This window comes from Ptychodera flava, chromosome 15, assembly GCF_041260155.1.
Source record: "Ptychodera flava strain L36383 chromosome 15, AS_Pfla_20210202, whole genome shotgun sequence".
In the NCBI taxonomy this organism is placed as follows: Eukaryota; Metazoa; Hemichordata; class Enteropneusta; family Ptychoderidae; genus Ptychodera; species Ptychodera flava.
The window spans coordinates 18,111,972-18,137,329 of NC_091942.1; the positions used below are offsets into that span (position 1 = coordinate 18,111,972).

General features: G+C 36.3%; 1 protein-coding gene across 1 annotated transcript in view; it reads left to right on the forward strand.

Moving 5' to 3' along the window:
- The first annotated feature begins 610 nt into the window (after nt 1–610).
- Nucleotides 611–25,358, forward strand: part of LOC139151396 (heparan-sulfate 6-O-sulfotransferase 3-B-like) — a 41,444-nt gene continuing 16,696 nt past the window's right edge. Inside the window, exon 1 of the mRNA XM_070724172.1 lies at nt 611–667. The gene's annotated coding sequence lies outside the window, so the exon portion shown is untranslated. The remainder of the gene's footprint in view (nt 668–25,358) is intronic.

Below are 25,358 nucleotides of genomic sequence, written 5' to 3' on the forward strand. Positions count from 1 at the left end.
CTATCGACCGTGCGACAACAACGTTTTAGCATAAATACTCTCAGAGCACCTTTTAATCATACAGTCCTAGCAAGTATCGAACCTAGCTTCTTTCAAATTGACTATTTTTAAGTGCCGGCCGATAAGGAGCTCGCCATAGTAACAGCAAACACAGACGGAGCCAGTCTCAGAGCACAAAGGGTTGCAAAATATGTTCGTACGTACCAAATATCCCGACTTCTACATGTTGGTTTGTTTGTTTATGCGATGTTTTCAAATTTTTCTTAGTCAATGCGATGCAATCAGTTACAATTCCATCTTATAGGGTCTACGATGGAATGGGAACCACAATAATGTTGGTGAAATCCAACAGTGACCAACGTCCTGTGACTGCAGAAGTAAGATTTGTGTAATAATAAGGTTACGTCAGGTCATGATCCCAGAAAATAACAAAACAAGTCCTTGCACCAATGCAGCTTTTCTTTGACCTCTGCTTGTGTTTGTGTCATAAATTATAGACCCTCGAGAAAAAATCGAAGGTCTATGGTTAAATGTCGCGCCTCATGTGAGACTGTGCATAGTATTACTTGTGCATATTTTCTCTTGTCTCCACAGGTTAAATTGGCTAGTAGAAGTAAACAGCAAAAATCCCCGAATGAACAGACGTTGAGGAAAAAGACTTAATCATGTAAGTTTATTTCTTTCAAAGATATTGTAAAGTGGCAAAATATGTTGGCCCAATGTTGTATGAACACTCCTTTTTAAAGAAACTATGCAGAGGGCAAGTATGTTTATATCAGTCTGAGACAGAGCAATAGTGCATGAGCTGGAGTGGTGTTCAATAATTGTGCTTAAATCAGCATAAATTGAGCGTTTTGTGGAAAAATATTAAATGGGACTGTTCAATCAGACAATGTCCATTGAGGTTAAAGAAATCTTTTTGGCGCAGTCGGCAGGTTTTCTGCATTTTAAGGTGTGTTTGTCTCGTGCAATTTTTATTACTTTTTTCAACAATTTTTGTATGGGTACACTGTTGAATACTTTGAGTGCATTATTACTACGTTCAGATAGGAAAAAAATTGGAAACGTTTCTGTGACATTATTTGTGATTTGCAAACATATGGATTAATAGTTTGAGTCCGCTTGTGTCCACAAACACAAAACCAGATAGGAACTGTAAATGCTCACGTGTTTCATTATATATTGCAGTTATGTGTAAATTTGAACCTTTGCCACATGTTTGCAACTTCATTAAAAGTATTACGATCAACATAATGAACAATATTCACCACAGGTTAACTCTATAGGTCATTAAGTATTCAAATACGCAATTAGCTGAAAAAGAAATAATTAATTTCTCACCTCTTTATATAACAAGTGTAATTGCCTCTTGTCAAGTCCTTTAAAGTAAATTTTCCAAACTTTGAAAGCTCATTGATATGCAAACTATAAATTAGCTGACATGAAAACTGAAGTGCGAAATGACTTCCAATATTGGTATAACCTGGAATAATCATCAATGTACATAGCATGTTATGCCAACTTTGATCAAATAAATCCAAGTATATATCCCTAATTAGGAAAGCTCATTAAATACACAAATTAGGAATTTGCTGAAGCAAAAATGCTTAATGCCTTTCAATAATGTTAGCCTACATAATGGTATCTTTAATGTACATAGAAAGTTTCATCAATTTTGGTCATGTAAATTCAAATATATATCCCTAATTTCAAAAATTCATTAAATATGCAAATTAGGAGCTGCATGAAGTAAAAATGCTTAATGACTTTCAATAACGTCGTATCATAGTATCTTTAATGTACATAGCAAGTTTCGTCAACTTTGGTCTAGTCAATACAGATAAATATCCCTGATTATGAAAGTTCATTAAATATGCAAATAAGGAATTGGCTAAAGTTCAAATGCTTAATGACATTTAAAAATGTTCTATCATAGTATCTTTAATGTACATAGCACGTTTCATCAATTTTGGTTATGTAAATTCAAATATATATCCTTAATTTCGAAAGGTCATTAAATATGCAAATTACGATTTGGATGAATTAAAAATGCTTGATGACTTTCAATAATGTTAAATCATAGTACCTTCAATATGGATACCAAGTTTCGTCAATTTTGATTGAGTAAATTCAGATATATACCCCTAATTAGGAAATTTCATTAAATATGCAAATTAGTAATTATCTTTCACGTCACCCCTTAATAGCTTTCACAGCTGATATATCTTGATGTGATCAACATGTGTAGCAAATCTGATCAATTGTGTGCAGTCGTTCTCAATATATATCTGTTTTTTCTAAAATCATTAATTATGCAAATGAGCAAAAAGTAAGGAAGCCACATCCACCAAAAACTAATCAGTTCTTGCCATATGCAAATTGAATCTATGTACCAAATTTGATTCTGATCTAATGAGCCGTTTTTGAGATATTGAGCACACGGGAGACAGACAGACAGACAGACAGACAGACAGACAGACAGACAGACTCACAGACACACAGACATCGCTGCGACATATGCTCACGTGTGTCAACACGTGAGCAAATTAGGTCTTTGTTTTGGTGTTTAAGCTGGATTAATAAGCCTTCTCGAATTTAAAAGATATGGCCGAGCGTACAGCATTGTTACAAGATGGCTGACATGAACGATGTATCATGGAGGTACCACCATGGTCGTACTGTTGCTCCGCCTGTTGCTGTCAACTTTTTGGCTCACGTGTTTACACACGTGAGCATATGTCGCAGCGATGTCTGACTGTCTGTGTGTGTGTCTGTCTTTCTGTCTGTGGTGTGTCTGTCTGTCTGTTGGTCGGATATCTCAAAAACGGCTTAGGGAGCATTCAGTTATTATGGCCGGGGGTGGGCCGGCAAAATCCGGGGGGGGGGGTCACCTCAAATTTGAAAACTGCCAAGGGGGGGGGGGTCATGTATTTTTCAAACAGCTCAGAGGGTGGGTCACTTAATTTTATAAGTATCCGTCCCATCAAAAAGCATTTCAGTGTTCAGAAATTTTCTGGGAGATAAAAATGATTGGTTGCATGATTTCATTCTCTGAAGTTATTCACCTGTACATCTGACCAAAAGTATAGTTATCTGTCACATTAACATCTTGACTTGACAACTCTGAGGCTTGTCTTATTGTAAATCAAGCTCACTGCACTGAGGGCCATGAACAATTCCTATTACTTACATATTAGAGATATAGCAAGTTTTGTCAGGGAAATTATTTAACAGTTACCTGTACTGAGACTACTAGTACCATGAAAAGTGAAATTATACTTTTAGGTGAAATTACAATATCATAATTGTTGTCCACATCTGAACTTTTAAATACCCTATTTGAATCAAGTACATTTGTATCAATTATCAAACACCTATAAAAGCACAAATTAATTTAGTTTAGCATTGTAAAAGAAATATTCTTAGTTTTCTCATAGACTCCAATGTACAGTGGATCAACATTTCGGTGAAATTCCAATATCCAATTTCTTGCACACATATCAACCTTTAACAATCCTAGGCTAACTAAGTACTTTAAATGAATTATCAAATGTCTATAAATACACAGATTTTGATAGTTTTGTATTGGAAAAAATTTACTCATTTTCCTCATAGACTCCTATGTACAGTGAATCTACATTTTGGTATAATTCCAAAATCCAATTTTGGCGAACACATCCATTTTTTACCACTCTAAATCTAATCAAGTACACTGATATCAATAATCGAGAGTACATAAATACATTGGTTTACCTATTTTAGTATTGGAAAAAAAATATTCATACTTCCCTCATAGACTCACATGTATAGTGGATGAACATTTTTGGTGAAATTCTAAGGTCAAACTTTTTGTCCACATGCCAGTTGTAACAACCATATTTCATTTAAGTACATTTATGTAAATTATCAAATATCTATAAATGCACAGATATAGTTTTGCATTGAATAAGTATTACATAGATTTCTCATACATGTATGAGAAAATATATGTAAACCATGTATGGTGAATCAACATTATCAACAGCTGATTTTTAATTAAATCCAAATATCAAAATTTTGTACACACACGCTTGCAAAAAAAATTGCGATCCTCCAGTAATTTGTCCAACCCCTTTAAAGGGTAATTTAAAAATTATAGCATGTCAGAAGTGGAAATCTGAGCTTTAACACCTTTTGAGTTTGTAAGGAAGGTCATTTGAAAAAATCTAAGCTCTTTTTTGGGGGGATTCTATTGCTCCATATCTTTACTCAAGCAATGTGAGGGGGGAGGGGGTCATTAAATTTTGTCATTTTGAAAGGGGGGGGTCATCAAGTTTTTGGTACAATGGGTAGGGGGTTCACTTTTTTTGACTGATGCGCAGGAAGAATTTGCCGGCCCACCCCCGCCATGATAACTGAACGCCCTTATCAGATCAGAATCAAATCTGGTCCATATATTCAGTTAGCAAATGGCAAGAACTAATTAGTTTTTGGTGGGTGTGGCTTGCATACTTTTTGCTCATTTGCATAATTAATGATTTTAGAGAAAACGGATATACATTAAAAACGACTACACACAATTTGATGAGATTTGCTACAAATTTTGATCACACCAAGATATATCAGCAGTGGGAACCATTAAGGGGTGACATGAAAGATAAATGCTAATTTGCATATTTAATGAACTTTCCTAACTAGGGATATATGTCTGATTTGACTCGATCAAAATTAACCAATTTGGTATGTATATTAAAGATACTATGATTTAACATTATTGAAAGTCATTAAGCATTTTAACTTCAGCCAATTCCTAATTTGCATATTTCATGAACTTTGTTAATTAGGGATATATATTTAAAACCAGATATGAACTGAAAATGCTCACGTGTTTCATACAGTTATGTGTAAATTTGAACCTTTGCCACATGTTTGCAACTTCATTGAAAGTATTATGATCAACATAATGAACAATAATCACCGCTGATTAATTCTCAAAGGTCATGAAGTATACAAATATGTAATTAGCTGAAATAAAAATATTTAAGTTCTTTGACTGCTGTCATTTATATAGCAAGTGTAATTACCGTTGGCCAAGTCCTTCAAGCCATATATGCCGAGCTGTGAAAGCTCATTAGATATGCAAATTGTAAATTAGCTGACATGAAAATGTGAAATGACTTTCGATATTGTTTAACCAGGTATAATCATCAATGTTGTCATGTTTTGCCAACTTTGATCAAGTAAATCCCAGTATATATCCCTAATAAGCAAAGTTCATTAAATATGTAAATTAGGAATTGACTTAAGTAAAATTCTTAATGATTGTCAAAATGTTGTATCATGGTATCTGCAATATATGTAGCAAGTTTTGTCAACTTTGGTCAAGTCAATTCAGATATATATCTCTAATTAGGAAAGTTCATTAAACATGCAAATTAGGAATTTGCTGAAGAGAAAATGATTAATGACTTTCAATAGTATTGTATTACAGTGTCTGAAATGTACATAGCAAGTTACATCAATTTTGATCAAGTCAATTCAGATGAATATCCCTAAGTATGAAAATTCATTTAATATGCAAATTAGGAATTGGCTGAAGTAAAAAAAGCGTCAATGACACTGTAGCTCCCATCCTGGACTATTTAGTGTTTGTTCTCTGGTCAGATATTTGAACATGTGTGAAAGGGATAAAGTGCATGAAGTGAAAATACTTAAATGAAATGTACTGGAGACAGTGAAATATGTTTAATGTAATTATTCAGAATATAAAATGGAAAAAATACAGAATTAGATATATCGAATACTGTGATACAACCATTAACTCAACAAGTCATTTACAATGACATAGTCCCCACTTGTAATAGGAGTACTAGTCTTGATGGGGCAGGAAAATGTGGTCATTAAGAAGTATCATTGGAGTGTATATGTTGAGATCTGTGGGCATATAGGTCTATGTCGTTGTTCCCAATTTGAAACACATGAGGCATGTCTAAGTTACGGTTCTAAATCGGGAAAAAAGATCAGACCTCTAGCAGTATTGGCCAGCCAAGAAATACATATGCGCATTATAAATGAGGTACAAGATGTGACATCTTAAGGTCTAATATCCTATCAACATTGGGGGGTATAGAACTTGTGGTTAAGTGAAATATGCATATATATGTATAATCAAGGTCAAAGGTCATCAAGGTCACATGACATTTTCAAAAAAAAAATTATATTCCTAATTAATCCCTATATGCTAAAAAAAATCAGATCTCTAGCTCTATTCGCTTGCCCAGAATTAGATGTGTACATAATTAATGAGGTAAAGCGTGTGTTGTCATAAGGTCTCCCATCCTACTAAATACAAAGGACATAGCACTTGTGGTTACTTATTTATTGACATAAACATATATTTTAGGTAAAAGGTCATCGAGGTCAAATGACATTTGGTCAAAAAATTTCTCTCCTATAGTTATCCCTATATACCAAAAATCAGACATCCAGCTCTATTGGCTCGCTCAGAATGAGATATGCGCATAATTATTGAGGTACAGTATGTGGCGTCATAAGGTGTCCCATCATACCAAACATGAAGGGTGTAGCACTTGTGGTTACTGAGTTATGGAAAAATATATATATTTGAGGTCAAAGGTCACCGAGGTCACGTGACATTTTGTCAAAAAAATTGTATTGCTAAGTTATCCCTATATACCAAAAATCAGACCTCTAGCTCTATTGGCTCGCTCAAATTTGATATGCGCATAATTAATGAGGTACAATATGTGGCGTCATAAGGTGTTTCATCATACCATACATGAAGGCTGTAGCACTTGTGGTTACTGAGTTATGGACAAATATGTATACTTGAGGTCAAAGGTCACCGAGGTCACGTGACATTTTGTCAAAAAAAATTGTATTGCTAAGGGGCGACGTCAAAAGTTCAATGTAGGATAAAAAACTTAATTCCCTTAGTTTCCCCCCCAAACCCCCCCCCCCCCCCTAGAAACTTAATTGACTTATATTGAACCTGTTGCCAGGCTCTATCTAATAGATGTAAAGCGAAGGTAAGGATCAGTCAATTTAGGGGTGAAATAAAGTAATGCATCGTTAAGGCCCCACTAGCTGTAACTCTTGAAATTTTGTTGACGTCAAATTATCTACCTTTTCTTTCCTCTCTGAAATCAACCCTCTGAAGAGATATGAGCTTTTACTGCATTAGGAAACCATTCCTTTCAGAAACATTTGACATGTAAATTAAAATTTATTAACGGTCATTTTGATTTCCTGGCATTTTCAAAATTGGTAAATTAAAAAGGAATCAGAACATACAATGTCATAGTTGAAAACATTCACCCTTGTGGATTACAGTTTGGACTATGCTGTGCAGTTTATATGAAGATTTAAATGCAGATATGCATAGTATCAAGGGTTTTAGCTTTTCTGCATGGGGCTGTGATTTAATGTTTGGGCGAACATTTAATCGCAGTGTAATCTTTATCTTGTTCAAAATTGCATATATAGCCCCGGCAGTGTGTACACAGACCTAAATGACTACATTGTCACAAACTTATTTTAGTTTGAAAGTAAAATCATAAAAATAATGCTAAAAGATACAGCTAGTGGGGCTTAAGATTGGGAACACACTTTGTGTTTCATCCAATGTAAATACAACATACTAACAACAAACTTGAAGTTTATCAATGAATGAACAAGAACAACAACAATAAAGTCCAGGTTTCTCCTTCCAGAGGCATAAAAACTATCTCATCTGTCCTGGTGTTATAACAACTCAGTTCACACTGCTCCATTCAGGCGGACTACACATGCACCAGAAATGTAGCAAGATATAATTAAAATAAATTCCGAGTGCAACCAGAAACAGTAGAGAAACTACCGTCTATGGTGCAACAGAAGCCAACAGCCTGCATTGTTTACACTAACTAGGCCAGGTGCCGCTCTGCACCGTGTTAAAACAACTCCCTCCGCTGGATTCAACACGAAAGTGTGCATTTCTGCTCTATTTTTTCCCAATATTCATTCCCCTGGCAATTTTTACCTTAAATCGATTGTAGGATAGAAACTTTTTTAGGTCAAAACCCCCCCACCCCTAAACTAAAAGAATTAAGTTTTTATCCTTCATTGAACTTTTGATGTTGCCCCTAAGTTATCCCTATATACCAAAAATCAGACCTCTAGCTCTATTGGCTCGCTCAGAATGAGATATGCGCATAATTAATGAGGTACAGTGTGTGGCGTCATAACGTGTCCCATCATACCAAACATGAAGGGTGTAGCACTTGTGGTTACTGAGTTATGGACAAATATATATATTTGAGGTCAAAGGTCACCGAGGTCACGTGACATTTTGTCAAAAAATTGTATTGCTAAGTTATCCCTATATACCAAAAATCAGACCTCTAGCTCTATTGGCTCGCTCAAAATTAGATATGCGCATAATTAATGAGGTACAATATGTGGCGTCATAAGGTGTTTCATCATACCATACATGAAGGCTGTAGCACTTGTGGTTACTGAGTTATGGACAAATATGTATATTTGAGGTCAAAGGTCACCGAGGTCACGTGACATTTTGTCAAAAAAAATTGTATTGCTAAGTTATCCCTATATACCAAAAATCAGACCTCTAGCTCTATTGGCTGGCTCAGAATTAGATATGCGCATAATTAATGAGGTACAGGATGTGGTGTCATAAGGTCTCCCATCATACCAAATATGAAGGGTGTAGCACTTGGGGTTACTTAGTTATGGCCATATATGTATATTTGAGGTCAAAGGTCATTGGGGTCACATGACATTTTGTCAAAAAAAATTGTATTGCTAAGTTATACCTATATACCAAAAATCAGACCTCTAGCTCTATTTGCTGGCTCGAATATATATGCACATAATTAATAAGGTACAGGATGTGATGTCATAAAGTCTCCCATCATACCAAATATGAAGGGTGTAGCACTTGTGGTTACTGAGTATGGACATATACTCATATTTAAGGTCAAAGGTCATCGAGATCACATGACATTTTGTCAAAAAATTTGTATTGCTAAGTTATCCCTATATACTTATTTTCACTTTGTTAGTGTGATTAGATATTATTTTAGCTGAAAAAAGGGTCCAGGGAAAGTAAGGAAAATCCAGTATTCCACAGTGTAACAATTGGCTGAAAATATAATTTCTTTCAGTCTCTAGAATCCGAAACCGAATCCGAAACCGAATCCGAAACCGAGTCTAATTTCAGCATCGTCTAGCCAGAGTGTAACGTGGGGATAGCGCCCTCAAACCACAGATACCGGCTTCCCATAGACTACCATGTATCAGAAAAATTAAAACTGTGATAACTTCATTAATATGCAAGCCACGCCCACCAAAACCTTTTCAGTTCTAGCCATTTGAATTCTGAAGATGTCTACCAAATTTGACTGAAATACGTTCAGCCGTTTTTGAGAAAATGGACCAACAGACAGACAGACAGACAGACAGACAGACAGACAGACAGACAGACAGACAGACAGACAGACAGACAGACATCGCTGCGACATATGCTCACGTGTGTGAACACGTGAGCAAATGACTGGACCAAAGTTGATGAAACTGCTACATGTATTGAAGCCACTATGATACAACATTATTGAAAGTCATTAAGCTTTTTTGCTCACGTGTTCACACACGTGAGCATATTTTGCAGCGATGTCTGTCTGTCTGTGTGTCCGTGTGTCTGTCTGTTTGTCTGTCTGTCTGTCTGTCTGTCTGTCTGTTGGTCCGATATCTCAAAAAGGGCTGATCAGATCAGAATCAATCTGGTCCATATATTCAGTTAGCAAATGGCAAGAACTGATTTGTTTTGGTGGGTGTGGCTTGCATACTTTTTGCTCATTTGCATAATTAATGGTTTTAGAAAAAACGGATATACATTAAAAACAACTGCACACAATTTGATGAGATTTGCTACAAATGTTGATCACACCAAGATATATCAGCAGTGGGAACCATTAAGGGGTGACATGAAAGATAATTGCTAATTTGCATATTTAATGAACTTTCCTAATTAGGGATATATAGCTGATTTGACTTGATCAAAATTGACCAAACTTGGTATGTATATTGAAGATACTATAATTTAACATTCTTGAAAGTCATCAAGCATTTTAACTTCACCCAATTCCTAATTTTGCATATATAATGAACTTTGCTAATAAGGGATATACATTTGAATTGACTAGACTAAAGTTTATGAAACTTGCTACATGTATTTAAGCTACTACGATGCAACATTATTGAAAGTCATTAAGCATTTTTACTTCAGCCAATTCCAAATTTGCATATTTAATGAACTTTCCTAATTAGGGATATATATCTGAATTAACTTGATTGTAGTGGTTGAAACTTGCTGTATACATCAAAGATACTGTGATATAACATTATTGAAAGTCAAAAGACAGTTTTACCTCAGCCAATTCCTAATTTGCATATTAAATGAATTTTCATAATTAGGGATATATATCTGAACTGACTTGATCAAAATTGATGAAACTTGCTATGTACATTAATGACACTATAATACAATATTATTGAAAGTCATTAAGCATTTTCTCTTCAGCCAATTCGTAATTTGCATATTTAATGAACTTTCCTAATTAGGGATATATATCTGAATTGACTTGACCAAAGTTGACAAAACTTGCTACATATATTGAAGATACTATGATACAACATTTTTGAAAGTCATTAAGCATTTTTATTTCAGCCAATTCCTAATTTACATATTTAATGAACTTTGCTAGTTAGGGATATATATCTGAATTGACCGGACCAAAGTTGATGAACCTTGCTATATACATTAAAGATACTATGATACAACATTATTGAAAGTCATTAAGCATTTTTTCTTCAGCCAATTCCTAATTTGCATATTCAATGATCTTTTCTAATTACGGATATATCCTAGGATTTACTTGATCAAAGTTGGCAAAACATGCTATGTACATTGATGGTTATACCAGGTTAAAACATATCGAAAATCATTTCATGTTTTCATATCGGCTATAAATTAAATTTATAATTTGCATATCTAATGAGCTTGCACAGTTCGGCATATATGGCTTGAAGGACTTGGCCAAAGGTAATTACACTTGCTATATAAAGTGGTGATACAATGACAGAAGTCAAAGAACTTTAATATTTTTATTTCAGCTAATTACATATTTGTATACTTCATGAACTTTTAGAATTAATCGGCGGTGAATATTGTTCATTATACTGATCATATTACTTTCAATGAAGTTGCAAACATGTGGCAAAGGTTCAAATTTACATGTAATGCAATATATAATGAAACACGTGAGCATTTTCAGTTCATATCTGGTTACTTCAGCCAATTCCGAATTTGCATATTTAATGAACTTTCCCAATTAGGGATATATATCTGAATTAACTTGATTGTAGTTGTTGAAACTTGCTATATACATCAAAGATACTGTGATATAACATTATTGAAAGTCAAAAGACATTTTTACTTCAGCCAAAACCTAATTTGCATATTAAATGAATTTTCATAATTAGGGATATTTATCTGAATTGACTCGATCAAAATTGATGAAACTTGCTATGTACATTAAAGACACTATAATACAACATTATGAAAGTCATTAAGCAATTTCTCTTCAGCCAATTCCTAATTTGCATATTTAATGATCTTTCCTAATTAGAGAAATATATCTGAATTGACTTGACCAAAGTTGACAAAATTTGCTACACATATTGCAGATACCATGATACAACATTATTGACAATCAATCATTAAGCATTTTTACTTATAATTTTTCACATTTTTTTAACCGAAATCGATGAAAATTGCCCCCCCCCCCCAAAAAAAAAATTGGCGTACATCTGCACAACTTGATTCATTAACTTACGAGTGTTATCCCTAAAAAAGCTGCTTACCGAAATTCAGAACAATCTGACAAGCAGTTTCCAAGAAAATGAGTTTCGATAAGGAAAATCTTCTTTTCTGACACAAGTCATACTACACTACACTGCATTTTTGTATCTTCAACACTGAGTATTGACTTAACATCGTATAAAACTCTGCTTGAAATCAAATAGATTTAAGCATAGCTTTGTACCAAGGTCAATCAGTCTATTGAATCAGTTGTAACCTGATGCGTGTTGGTGTAAATGTATGCTTAGGTAATTATGAGTATTTTAGTCTTTATGCATTATATTAATTTTTCTTTTTTTGTCTTCTGCCAATGTACACAAAATTTCGTGTAACTAGTACATGACAAATAAATAATGAATGAATGAACGAATGAAAAACAGGACAATCGCCCCTAAAAATACAAATATATAATTTTCATCAAAATTTAAACAAAAACGGTCAAGATTTTTTAAATTAGGTTATTGTTAAAATAGGGTTAAGTTTTGTTGCAAATTGGGTTAGTGTGACAAATAGGGTTGATTGTTGTAAATAGGGGTGATACAGGCGGAGGGTTAACTTTAAGAATGTCGGACAGGGTCAATGTCACATTTTAGACAGGAGAATAGGGGAGAGTTACATTTTACAGTACAGGTGTGCACAAAATTCCCCAAGCCCATTGTAATTGCTGAAGGATCCCTAAGCTCTATTTAATCAGATGGTGTAATGACAGTTACAGCGAAACACCAAAATTAGCACCGAAATAGGTGTTTTTTTCAAGATAATGCTCTATTTCTAAGCGAAACAATACATTAAATATCAAAACATCATTAAGGAAAAAATATCTTATTAGGTAAATCCCTGCGCCCCTTTCTTTATTTTATTTGTACTAAATTGCAAATCAAGTAGAGGCAGAGTTTTGCAGTCAAGGGATGGTTTGGATATCGAATCAAAGTGCGATGATGGCAAGTTCGAAACCTTCGTGGATAAGTATAAGACTCTGTGACGGTGGATGTGAGGTCTAGACTTGAGGTGGTCTTTTGCCGCATGGTTAAGATACGTTTCTCATTAAGTTTAATTGCTTTATTGTGTAATGAGTAGTAAGGACACTATCGACAGTGCGACAACAACTTTGAGACGACGCATTTTTTAGCATAAATACTTTCAGAGCACTTTTTAATCATACAATCTTAGCAAGTATCGAACCTAGCTTCTTTCAAGTTGACTATTTTTAAGCGCCGGCCGATAAGGAGCTCGTCACAGTAACAGCAAACACAGAAGAAGCTAGAGCACAATGGGTTACAATTATTGTAGCTATACTACGAACCTTTCGTAAAACCCAGCCTGCAAAATATGCTCGCACGTAGCAAATGTCCCGACTTCTCCATGTTGGTTTAAAGTTTGTTTATGCGCTGTTTTCAAATTTTTCTTAGTCAATGCGATGCAATTAATTACAATCCCTTTTTCATTAGGGTCTACGATTTCACCAATGGTGGAAACGAGAACCACAATAATGTTGGTGAAATCCTACAGTGACCAATGTCCTGTGACTGTAGAAGTAAGATTTGTGTCAATGATAAGGTTACGTCAGGTCATGATCCCAGAAAATAATAAAACAAGTCCTTGCACCAATGCTTTTTTTTGATCTCTGCTTGTGTTTGTGTCATAAATCATAGACCCTCGAGAAAAACTCGAGGGTCTATGGTTAAATGTCGCGCCTCATGTGAGACTGTGCAATAGTATTCACTCTTGTCTCAACAGGTTAAATTGGCTAGTAGAAGTAAACAGCAAAAATCCCCGAATGAACAGACGTGAGGAAAAAGACTTAATCATGTAAGTTTATTTCTTTCAAAGATTGTAAAGTGGTAAAATATGTTGACCCAATGTTGTATGAAAACTCCTTTTTAAAGAAACCATGCAGAGGGCCGAGAGTATGATGTATCAGTCTGAGACAGTGCATGAGCTGGAGTGGTGTTCAATAATTGTGCTTAAATCAGCATAAATTGAGCGTTTATGGAAAAAATATTAAGTGGGACTGTTCAATCAGACAATGTCCATTGAGGTTAAAGAAATCTTTTTGGCGCAGTCGGCAGGTTTTCTGCATTTTAAGGTGTGTTTGTCCCGTGCAATTTTTATTAGTTTACTCAACAATTTTTGTATGGGTACACTGTTGAATACTTTGAGTTGTTACGTGCAGAGAAAACGAACAAAAGGGTGAACTCAGCAGTTTCCGTTTAAACAAAATTTATTACGAAAACAAAACTAATTGCTAAGTTAGGGACAGAGTACAAGCTTTAAAAGTGTACAGACTACTTATCTCAGCTGGGACGGCAAAGCTCCAGTCTCAGAGTTGTAACAGTCAGTCGGATGAATGAACAGTCCTTTGGCTTGCAGGCTTGAAGCTGCACAAAGTCCACAGTATAAATCCAGCGTTGACAGTGAAGGTCTTGAAAAGTCTTGAGAATGACTACTGCTGGAGTTTAGTAACACACAAGAGACACGATCCCAAAGTCTGACTGGAAGCTGTGCACGTCCCTTTATAAAGGCATATAAGAACAATCTAGAACTTTTATTGACATGCTAATTACTGTTCTAAAATTATCTCCCTTACACAACTAATCAACTTTCCAGAACATTCCAAACATGACTAATTGAATTCAAGGTTGTGAGGTCATCAAGGGCAGTGACCTTGAGAATGTTCTAGACTAATTGAACTCAGGTCATGATGAGTGTGGGGGAAATGACCTACATAACACACCCCCTCTTCAAAAAAAGAAAATTTTTCAAAGAAAAATCTTTCTTTTACAAATGTAATCTTGAAAAGGATTTAAGTACTCAAATTTTGTTTTACTCTAAAGTAAAATTTCTTGAAAGTGACCAACAATAAACTTTCTTGAAAGTGAACAACAATAAACTCTAAATACGAGAGAGACAGTCTGCAATTAAATTGTCTCTGCCTTTGATATGTCTAATGTCAAGATTAAACTCCTGTAACATTAAACTCCATCTTAGCAATCTCTGATTTTTGCCTTTAAATTTCTGCAGAAAAACAAAGAGGGTTGTGATCAATATAAACCACTATTGGCTGATTTGAAGAAGTAACATAAACTTCAAAATGCTGTAAAGCTAATATCAAAGATAAACACTCTTTTTCAATTGTAGAGTAGCTTCTCTGGGATTTGTTAAATTTGCAAAATTTGTTAAAAATAGCAAACAAGATGATCTGTCCCATGACTATCCTCTTGCAATTTGGTATTGGAAAACTCGAAATGGCACTGAACTTGGCATAAAGTATGCACGGCAAAGTCCGGTTATTTTTACTGAGTTCGATAAAGTCATTGTTCGGCAAATACTTGGCTTCCTCCTGGAGATATTCCGCTTTCGCAGGATTCAGTCCGTCTGGATGTTGTTCCACTGGATTACTGTCGCAGACATCTTCGTTGTGGTAGATGATGTTTGTCCTCGTTGGAACATCTTGGAAACAGTGTTTATATTGTGGAGCGTTCTCTTCAGCTGTTGTTGGTGTTCTGGCTGGAGGTGTGCCAACCTTGTAGACTCCAGCTTCTCCAGGATTTCCGAGTTCTGAAGCTTGACCGAGCCCAGCTTTGAGTTTAGAGTATTTTCACTCAAGTCAGTTTCAGCATCACTATCCTCACAATGGTTTGAACGACTGCACTGACAGGCTGAGTTATAGTAGGATTATCCCTATCAAAATATGGCTTAAGCATATTTATGTGACATAGCTGTTTTTGTTTTCGCCTGTCAGGTGTTATTATGATGTAATTTAAATCACTCAATTTCTTATCAATTAGGTATGGCCCAAAGTAACGAGCATGGAGTGGTTTGCCAGGAATTGGAAGTAGAACAAGACTTTTTGACCTGGTTCAAACTTCCGTTTTGAGGTGTTTTTATCATATTTGGTTTTCATTGACTGCTGAGATGACTCAAGATTTTCTCTGGCTAATTCACATGCTTTAGAGAGTTTTGTACGAAAATCTGACACATATTGCAAAATATTCAGACAATCATCATCGTCTGATAGGAATTTCTCTTTAACGAGCTTAAGTGGGCCACGGACTGTATGTCCAAATACAAGCTCAAATGGGCTAAAACCAAGAGACTCCTGAATTGACTCTCTAACAGCAAAGAGCAGAAAATAAATTCCTTCATCCCACTGCTTCTCTGTGTCAAAACAGTAGGTCCTAATCATGTTTTTCAAAGTTTGATGAAATCGCTCAAGAGCACCCTGACTTTCTGGATGATAGGCGGATGACCTATACTGTTTAATGCCTAGCTGATCCATTACTTGTTGAAAAATTCCAGACATAAAGTTGGAGCCTTGATCGGACTGGACACATTTAGGGAGGCCAAATAAAGTGAAAAATTTGACTAAAGCTCTCACTATAGTCTTTGTCTTTATGTTTCTCAGTGGTATGGCTTCGGGGAACCGAGTTGATGTACACATAATTGTCAACATGTACTCATTTCCTGATCTTGTTTTTGGTAGGGGCCCAACACAGTCTATTAGAATCCTACTAAATGGTTCTTGAAATGCAGGAATTGGCTGTAAAGGGGCCTTTGGAATGGTCTGATTCGGCTTTCCTACCATTTGACATGTGTGACAAGTTTTACAGAAATGTGCTACGTCCTGCCTGAGATTAGGCCAATAAAAGTGACTGAGAATTTTGTGATAAGTTTTCCTTACTCCCAAATGACCAGCCCAGGGCGTTTCATGGGCCAGGCGCAATATTTCAGCACGATGGGGCTTTGGAACCACAATTTGATGTTTTATAGCCCAATCGTCATCAACCAAAACATCTGGAGGTCTCCATTTACGCATGAGAATACCAGATTTTGTATAATAGGAAACAGAGCTATCTGAAGTTTTATCTTCATCATCTACCCTGTCAAACAAACAAAAATATCTGGGTCTTTGTGTTGTTCTGCAATGAGATTTGATCTAGAAAATGTCTGACTTTGTCAGCAGAAGTTTTACTGGAAGTTTCAAATCCACGAGGGATAACGGAATGCTCCGTGTCAAACACCTGACTGAGAAAGGTGTCATTTAAGTCAACATCTGTGACATTATTTTTGAGAGTATTTTGATTCTCAGAAGTTTTCTTTGACATGGCTCGGGTAATGGCACATGATGGGAAAGGCCGGGAATGTCTTCCTCTATTGGCTCTGGATTTTGATCTAAACTAGGATTATCAGTCACAAGTGGATTAGTAATGACCTTGTCCCCAGCAAGGTCGTTTCCAAGAAGAAGGTGAATCCCTTCAAAAGGCAAAAAAGGCCTAATACCTAAAGTCACAGGTCCAGAAACAAAGTCCGAAGACAAATAGACATTATGGAGAGGAACAGGAATGTAGTCATTACAATCTACCCCCTTAATAAGAACTTTAGAACCTGAAAATGACTTTTCAGAAAACGGCAGGGTATCTGCCAACAAAAGAGACTGGGAAGCCCCGGTATCTCTTAAAATTTTGACAGGGGTAGCGGAAGAAAAATCACTAGAAAGTGATATAAAACCATCATGAATAAATGGTTCGAAAATACCCATAATGCTATCTTGAGAAGAATTGACCTTGACCTCATTAATTGGGGATGAGAGGGGTTTAACCTCAGAAAATGTGTTACACACATTATTAGACTCTAATTGAGTTGATGAAGAAATAAAGCCGGTGGCTTAGATCCACTTTGACCACTTTGACCTTCACGTTTTCTTTTCAATTTGAAACAATCTGACATTAAATGGCCGTCTTTCTTACAATAATTACAAGAAAGTGTACCAAACTGTTTGTCAGAAGGAGATTGAGACTTGGGATATGATGTGGGAGTGTTACTTGAATTTTGTGAACTGTTGTCATTTGATTTTCTACTGTCCTTTGAAAAATTCTTGGATGAAAAGGAGGAGTTAAATTTACCTGCATTGTTTCTGTATGAAAAGGACTGGGATGGTTTGCTGAGAAATGAAGATTTGTGGGTCAATGAATAATCATCGGCCAAACGTGCAGCAACCTCTAATGTATCTGCCTTTTGTTCATTGATAAATGTCTTGATGTCACTCCGAATGCACCTTTTAAATTCCTCAATCAAAACAAGTTGTCGTAATTTGTCATAATTCTGACTGACCTTTTCCGAAGAACACCAACGATCAAACAGTTGTTCTTTTGTTCGAGCAAATTCAACATAAGTTTGATCTTTCACCTTCTCACAATCCCTAAATTTCTGACGGTAAGCTTCAGGCACCAATTCATAGCCCTTGAGAATTAATTCCTTTACAGAATCATAATTTGAAGCCGCTCTACTGACAACTGAATGTAAATTTCTCTGGCTTTACCCACCAAAGCACTCTGCAAAAGCATAGACCAGGACTCCTTAGGCCAATTCAGACTCTGAGCAATTTTCTCAAAATGAAGGAAATATTTATCAACATCCTTTTCTTGGAAAGGGGGAACTAACCTGAAATGCTTAGTGATGTCAAACTTGTCTGAAGGGAAGAATTTTCCTGACTGTCCAAGCTCTAAACGTTTTATTTCTAACTGCAGTCGGTGTTCTGCTAATTCTCTTTCCTTTTCTTTTTCCTCTCTTTCTTTCTCCCTTTGTCTTTCTTCCATTTGCAATTCTTTTTCTTTCATTTCCAATTCCCTCTCTTTCTGTCTTTCTTCCATTTCTAACTGCATTTGTATTTTTTCTTTTTCTAATGCCTGTCTCTCCTTTTCCATTTGTAATTCTTTTTCTTTCATTTGTAATTCTTTTTCTTTTTCTAATGCCAATTTTTTTAGCTCGAAATCTGCCTGTATTTCCAATTCTAATTTTTTGAGTTCGAAGGAAGACTCAGGCTCATAATCTTTTAAGGCAGACTCCTCAAAATGGCCAGAATTAACTAAATGTTTTGCAATCTTGAACTGTATTTCTCGCTTGCGCATAGATCTTTTGACATCTACTTTAAGGAAATTGGCCAGTGCTATGAGGTTGTCTTTTCTGAGGGAATTAAATGTGTCCTGATCAAGGTCATCCATAAATTCGTCTGGCTTGAATTCCGCCATGATTGAATTTTGCTGAGTTCACAGTATACAGTAGTTTTGAAAAGGTAGGCAAATTGTTGTCAAACGGCTCAAAATATTCGTCTCCCGGACGAGCCCCCAATTTGTTACGTGCAGAGAAAACGAACAAAAGGGTGAACTCAGCAGTTTCCGTTTAAACAAAATTTATTACGAAAACAAAACTAATTGCTAAGTTAGGGACAGAGTACAAGCTTTAAAAGTGTACAGACTACTTATCTCAGCTGGGACGGCAAAGCTCCAGTCTCAGAGTTGTAACAGTCAGTCGGATGAATGAACAGTCCTTTGGCTTGCAGGCTTGAAGCTGCACAAAGTCCACAGTATAAATCCAGCGTTGACAGTGAAGGTCTTGAAAAGTCTTGAGAATGACTACTGCTGGAGTTTAGTAACACACAAGAGACACGATCCCAAAAGTCTGACTGGAAGCTGTGCACGTCCCTTTTATAAAGGCATATAAGAACAATCTAGAACTTTATTGACATGCTAATTACTGTTCTAAAATTATCTCCCTTACACAACTAATCAACTTTCCAGAACATTCCAAACATGACTAATTGAATTCAAGGTTGTGAGGTCATCAAGGGCAGTGACCTTGAGAATGTTCTAGACTAATTGAACTCAGGTCATGATGAGTGTGGGGGAAATGACCTACATAACAGAGTGCATTATTACTACGTTCAGATAGGAAAAAATTGGAAACGTTTCTGTGACATTATTTGTGATTTGCAAACATAGGGTTTAATAGTTTGAGCCCGCTTGTGTCCACAAACACAAAAAGTTAGGTCTTTGTTTTGGTGTTTAAGCCGGCTTAAGGTGTACAGTCACCTGTAATCTAAATATGCCCATATATGGTCAAAGGGGCGTTCCTGAGTATTCAAAATGCCCATGCGAGGGCGATGTTTTAAAAAGGGGCCCACCCGCTTAAAATCTGTGATTGGTTAGATTTTCTCTTTCCATGGTAACTGTGGCAAAATCGGAACAGGTGACAGTATACCTTTAATGCGCCTTCTCGAATTCAAAAGATATGGCCGAGCATACAGTATTGTAACAAGATGGGTGACATTATGCTACCTCATGGAGGTACCTCCATGGTCGTACTGTTGCTCCCCTGTTGCTACCAACTCTTTTGTACTTCAGTTTCAGTGGCTTTATTTTGAGGTGGCACTGATCAGCTATTTGTTTAAACCCTTTTGTAGAGCCTTTTTGGCAACTTTTTGTAAACGAGGCTGTCTCTACAGGTTCCGTTCAATATTCTCTGTATACTTTCGTCCGCCCAGACTGAGATAAGTAGACCGATCTTATCGTCAGACCAATTAGTGCCATGAGATGTAGTGCTCTGTTCGTTTGGCAGCCATAGCAAAAGGAAATTGAATTGAATGTTTGTTGTTGTTTGTTATATGTTACCACAGGCGGCCCAATCACTATTGACAAGCTTATTATTGAGTTTTTCTCAGTTTCCTCTGTCCCTGTCAGTCCCTCTCCTTTTCTTCATGCCTTGACTGATCGTAGTAAATACAATAAATGAGTATATAGCCTAACCTATGGTTTCTATGGTGTATTTGGAGCCTTTGAAAAATCTATATCTGTTGTAATTCTTATTACTGTATTTATTTTCCAGCTTTTCAGTAATGCTGTAATGCATAATGTCATATATTTCATAATTAAAGACAAAGAAGCATAGCAGGTATGATTAGATCTAACCAAGGAACAACGTTTAGATGAACATGTGATTAAATTACTGCAGAGAGAGAGAGAGAGAGAGAGAGAGAGAGAGAGAGAGAGAGAGATTTCCTGTAGGTAAGTTATTTTACATTTTAACTCTCAAGACATAAATCACATTGAGTCTCACAAGAGTTTATGTATTTGTTTCAGATTGGAATATAAAAGGTACAACGTGTCGATTAAACTCTTGCCGGGAAAACTATCAAAACACGCGACGACTGTGAAAGAATGGCCAAGTTTATGACCGAGTCCAGATTTCTGAAATGCAGACATCGATTTCTTTCGGCCATAGGGTTTTGTATAGTACAGGGGATTTTGATTCTGTACAAGCAGCGGATAGTCATCAGTATTTTCGGTCATGATTTTGAGCAACCTCCCGATCTGAACTGGCTTCGGGGACATATAAGGATGGCCTCTTAAGTATCTCGAAGTGATGCAAGTGTTAGCGAGTCGGGCGATGTGACCGCCCCCCCCCCCCCCCCCGTGAGTGTATGGAATTGCTAGACCTGTACCAACAGCAACGGAACGGGCGGAGTTGGTTATTTTGCGCGGACAACTTCGCAATTCTCCGCAAGTGCATGAGGTCACCTGAGCTCGGCACCACACGGTCGCCAAACGTCTTTATGAGGAATGCCACGACGTCTAGTGTCGATCCGCTCTATACGAAGGCCTCGGTAGCCTTCGTGCATCTTCCAAAAAGCGGAGGTACGTCAGTGGAGGAGTTCTTGTTTCCCATCGTCGGCCAACAGGGTTTCTAGTCTGGTGCCGAACCCTGATTTTTGGTCGAACCCAAAAATTTCGGCCCCACAATGGTTCTCGGTGGTTTCTGTATCTTCAAAGCCTACTGAATCAGGATCTGCATGATGCCACCCTGGCACCCTTGGGCATTTTAATATATTCAAGATGGCCGCCAAGATGGCCGCCAAATATGTAAATGGTGATATCTCAGCTCTGTGAAATGATATCAAAATGATTTTAGTGTCGTATGCCAGGTAAACTGGGCCAAGGAATTCATTTCTTACATTGCCGAACATGTGCAACCCTTAATTTGCATAAAAATCCAAGATGGCTGCCAAAATGACCACAAAACAGGTAAAATGCCATATCTCAGCTCCATGAGAAGCTGTTGGAGTCATTGTGGTCTCGTTTGCCAGGCAAATGGGGCTAAGAAACTCATATCTTTCATTGCTTTATATGTACAACCCTTAATTTGCATAAATAATCCAAGATGGCTGCCAAGACGACCTCAAAAAACAGTTAAAATGTCATATCTGAGCTCAATGACTAGCTGTTGGAGTCATTTTGCTCTCCTTTGCAAGGTATATTGGGTCAAGCAATTCATATCTTTCATTAGCTGACATGTGCAACACTTAATTTGCATAAAAATCCAAGATGTCAGTATGTAACAAGTCATATCTCAATACAGTATGCCACTGATTTTGGTGTCTTTTGGCATGTTTTACGGGTCAAAGAATAGGTATATTTTGTTATATTTGCTGTAAAATCAAACATGAAAATCTGAAATTGATACTTACAATCCAAGATGGCTGCAAAGCTGGTTTCCACAACAAATATCGAGGTATATCTTAGCTGAAATTGCATCCTAGAGACTAATACATTAAGGGTTCGAGGCAGAAGGATAAGTTTCTTTCGTTATATAAAATGTAAAATATTTCATTGAAAGCCAAAATGACCACCCAATATCACAAAAATGGATGCCACAAAAACATTGAGTCGCATCTTAACCAACCAAGCATTCTTGAGACCTACTTTGTTTTGTTCCACAACAAATATCAAGGTATATCTTAGCTGAAACTACATCCTAGAGACTAATACATTTCAATATTGGTCGCAGAGTTTTCATTTCTTGTTTTCTTGTTTTCATGTTATCCCTCTAAAGTTGTACCCTTAGCTTTGCAATCATCATGCTGCAAACAATTTTATAGTTTCTGCCATAGGGGCATCAAGAATATGAATGTTTTGCGCTTGACACCCGTCCAAAACACTTTTAACAGTTTAATTGCAGTCCAATTATCCAATCTTTAATTGAATTGTTGTTGTTTTTATAATTAAACATAAATACACCTTGCCCCTCCGAACGCAACCTTCATCACTAGTCCAAATCCACTACCTAACATAAATAGGTCTATACTGATAAGCATGTGCAATTTTCCTTGTGTCTCGGAATGAAACCGAAAGTACATAACAGTGCTGACGTGTTTCTTATCACATCACTTCTCCAATAGATGGATTGCAGACTAACCTGTACTGTTTTGATGGCTTGTGCCAGCTTTATTGGACTATGATAAGAAACATACCAACAACCAAAAAGTATGCATACAAAGAGCCACAACTGCTAGGTGCCCATGCTGTGCCTTGTTATGATGCAGTGGCCTACATGCTAACCATGGGAGCCGCAACACACTAAAACTGCAAAAATAACGGGCATAACAACTGGCACACACATACATATAAACGTAGACAAGAAAAATGAAAAAAGTAAAATATTGATGAACATGTAATATCTGCATATATAGATATCCATATTTATCTCTTATCTACGACTCTTTAAGTGATGATTTATTCTACTTTATGATCAAGATCCAAATTGGTATACGACTTCAATAAAGGCTTACTTTACTTCACTGAACTTTATATATATATATATATATATATATATATATATATATATATATATATATATATATATATATATATATATATATATATATATATATATATATATATATATATATATATATATATATAAAAAGGAACGCTATTGTGAACAAAGATGGAAGGTCACAAACAGATTTCTGGCTGAACGGGTTGGCTGAAAGATGAATCAGTCAAATCACTTTACATTTAACTTTTAGTCAAGGCTAACCAGCTCCCAGAAGTGCATACATTCATTCCTAATGGATATGCAGGTGACCCTTCATATTCCACAGGAAGTTACAGATGCTCTTTAACTCAACTGGCTGTGACATCTGTATTTTCTGCGAGTATAGTATAACAAGCTACTGTCAATATCGATGGCCCTGCTAATAACAAAAGCGATGAAGGATGATTTTGTGCAAGAATCTTACCGAATTTTACAGTTCTGGTCAAAAAATTGTAAATTAGTATTTTGGTACATTGTTACAGCTAAGTATTATAAACGTGCCACCAAATGCCACCAAAATCAATTTCATTAAATACTCAGTCAGCTGAAGTATTACATATTATGGCATATGGCAGCTATTCCGGAGATCATATATTCATTTAATTGATAAATGATAGGTAAACAGTTCATGTATGGGAAAAGTGAGTTCCTCGATACCTAGCATGCCGCCAAAATATTAAGAATCAATCTCAAAGATGAGCAATGATAATAGAAGTTAAGGCTAAATGCCTGTTTTGCAACTCTTTTTTGGGTATCGATGATGTTTTGACTTCACTTTTGATATAATTTGCATTGAACAGTGTTATATACAATTGACCCTTAAATGTATCCAAAGACGCAAAACTTGGTCTCGCAAGCTACTTAGTAAATAGAGACATGATGTAATATTGTCGACACAATTATAAGCATTAAAAGATAAGCTCCCTGTTTGCAATGTTCTTGAAATTTTTTTTCAGGTCAGATAACAAGAGTATTTTCTACCCTGGGTTGGTAACTCTGCTAGTGGACAGAATTGTCCCCGAGGTTGTTGTTCACCCAGTTAAAGCGATGAAATTCGTTTCTTCGCTTCGATAAAGTGTGTATGTGCGATGTATGATAGTGAGCATGCGTGCGTGAGTGCTTCATGAACTCTACTACGCGGTCTCAGTCAGAAAAATGTAACAACTTAGCCGGCTATTGAACCACTCTTTTTTGGGAGTGGAGATTTAAACGAGCGGTTCTCTCTGTGGCCTCTCAGCTAGGCGACTGATGCCGTATGTTGAGGGTTCGAATCCGATTGAAAACTAGCTGTATTCAAATTCTGCGACTAATAAAACATGACCATACTCATCAAAAAAGGTCTTAAAGAATGCTTGATTGGCAAAGATGCAACTCACACCTCACTAAATCTAACATTGGTGTTTGTAATGCAATTAAACCGCTCAAAGTGTTCTGAATTGGTGCCAAATGCAAGAGGTTGGTATTCCTGCTGCCTATGAATGACACTTTAGCAGAAACTAGACACTTGTTTGCAGCATGACGGTTGCAAAGCTTAGGGTACAACGTCTGACGGATGACATGAAACCTGGTCGTCATTGTCAAATCAGAAAACCATACCCGCAATGATAAAGGTATTCATAGAATGACTCTGCCACACCCACTTGCGGTCATATATTTAAGGACAGCAATATTAAAGATCCTGCTGAAATTGACCTGAGTGACTAAATTGGTGCAAAGATAAACAAGACAGACAACTCAGGATGGCTCAAAGATGACCAAACAAGTCACTTTTCTGCAAGTGCAAAAACATGCTCAGCATATTCGCCTCGAATAACTGAAGCTCATTTATTGTGATTGATTGACAAATGATAAAATGACCCTTCATGTTGTATGGAACGGTACAGTTCATTATAATTTAATTTAATTGGATAGTTTGACAATTCATATGAATGAAAAGTGAATTCAATTACCTCTCAAATGGATCCAAACACATACAACCTTGTGTCGAAGATGTTAGATAAATCTTGTT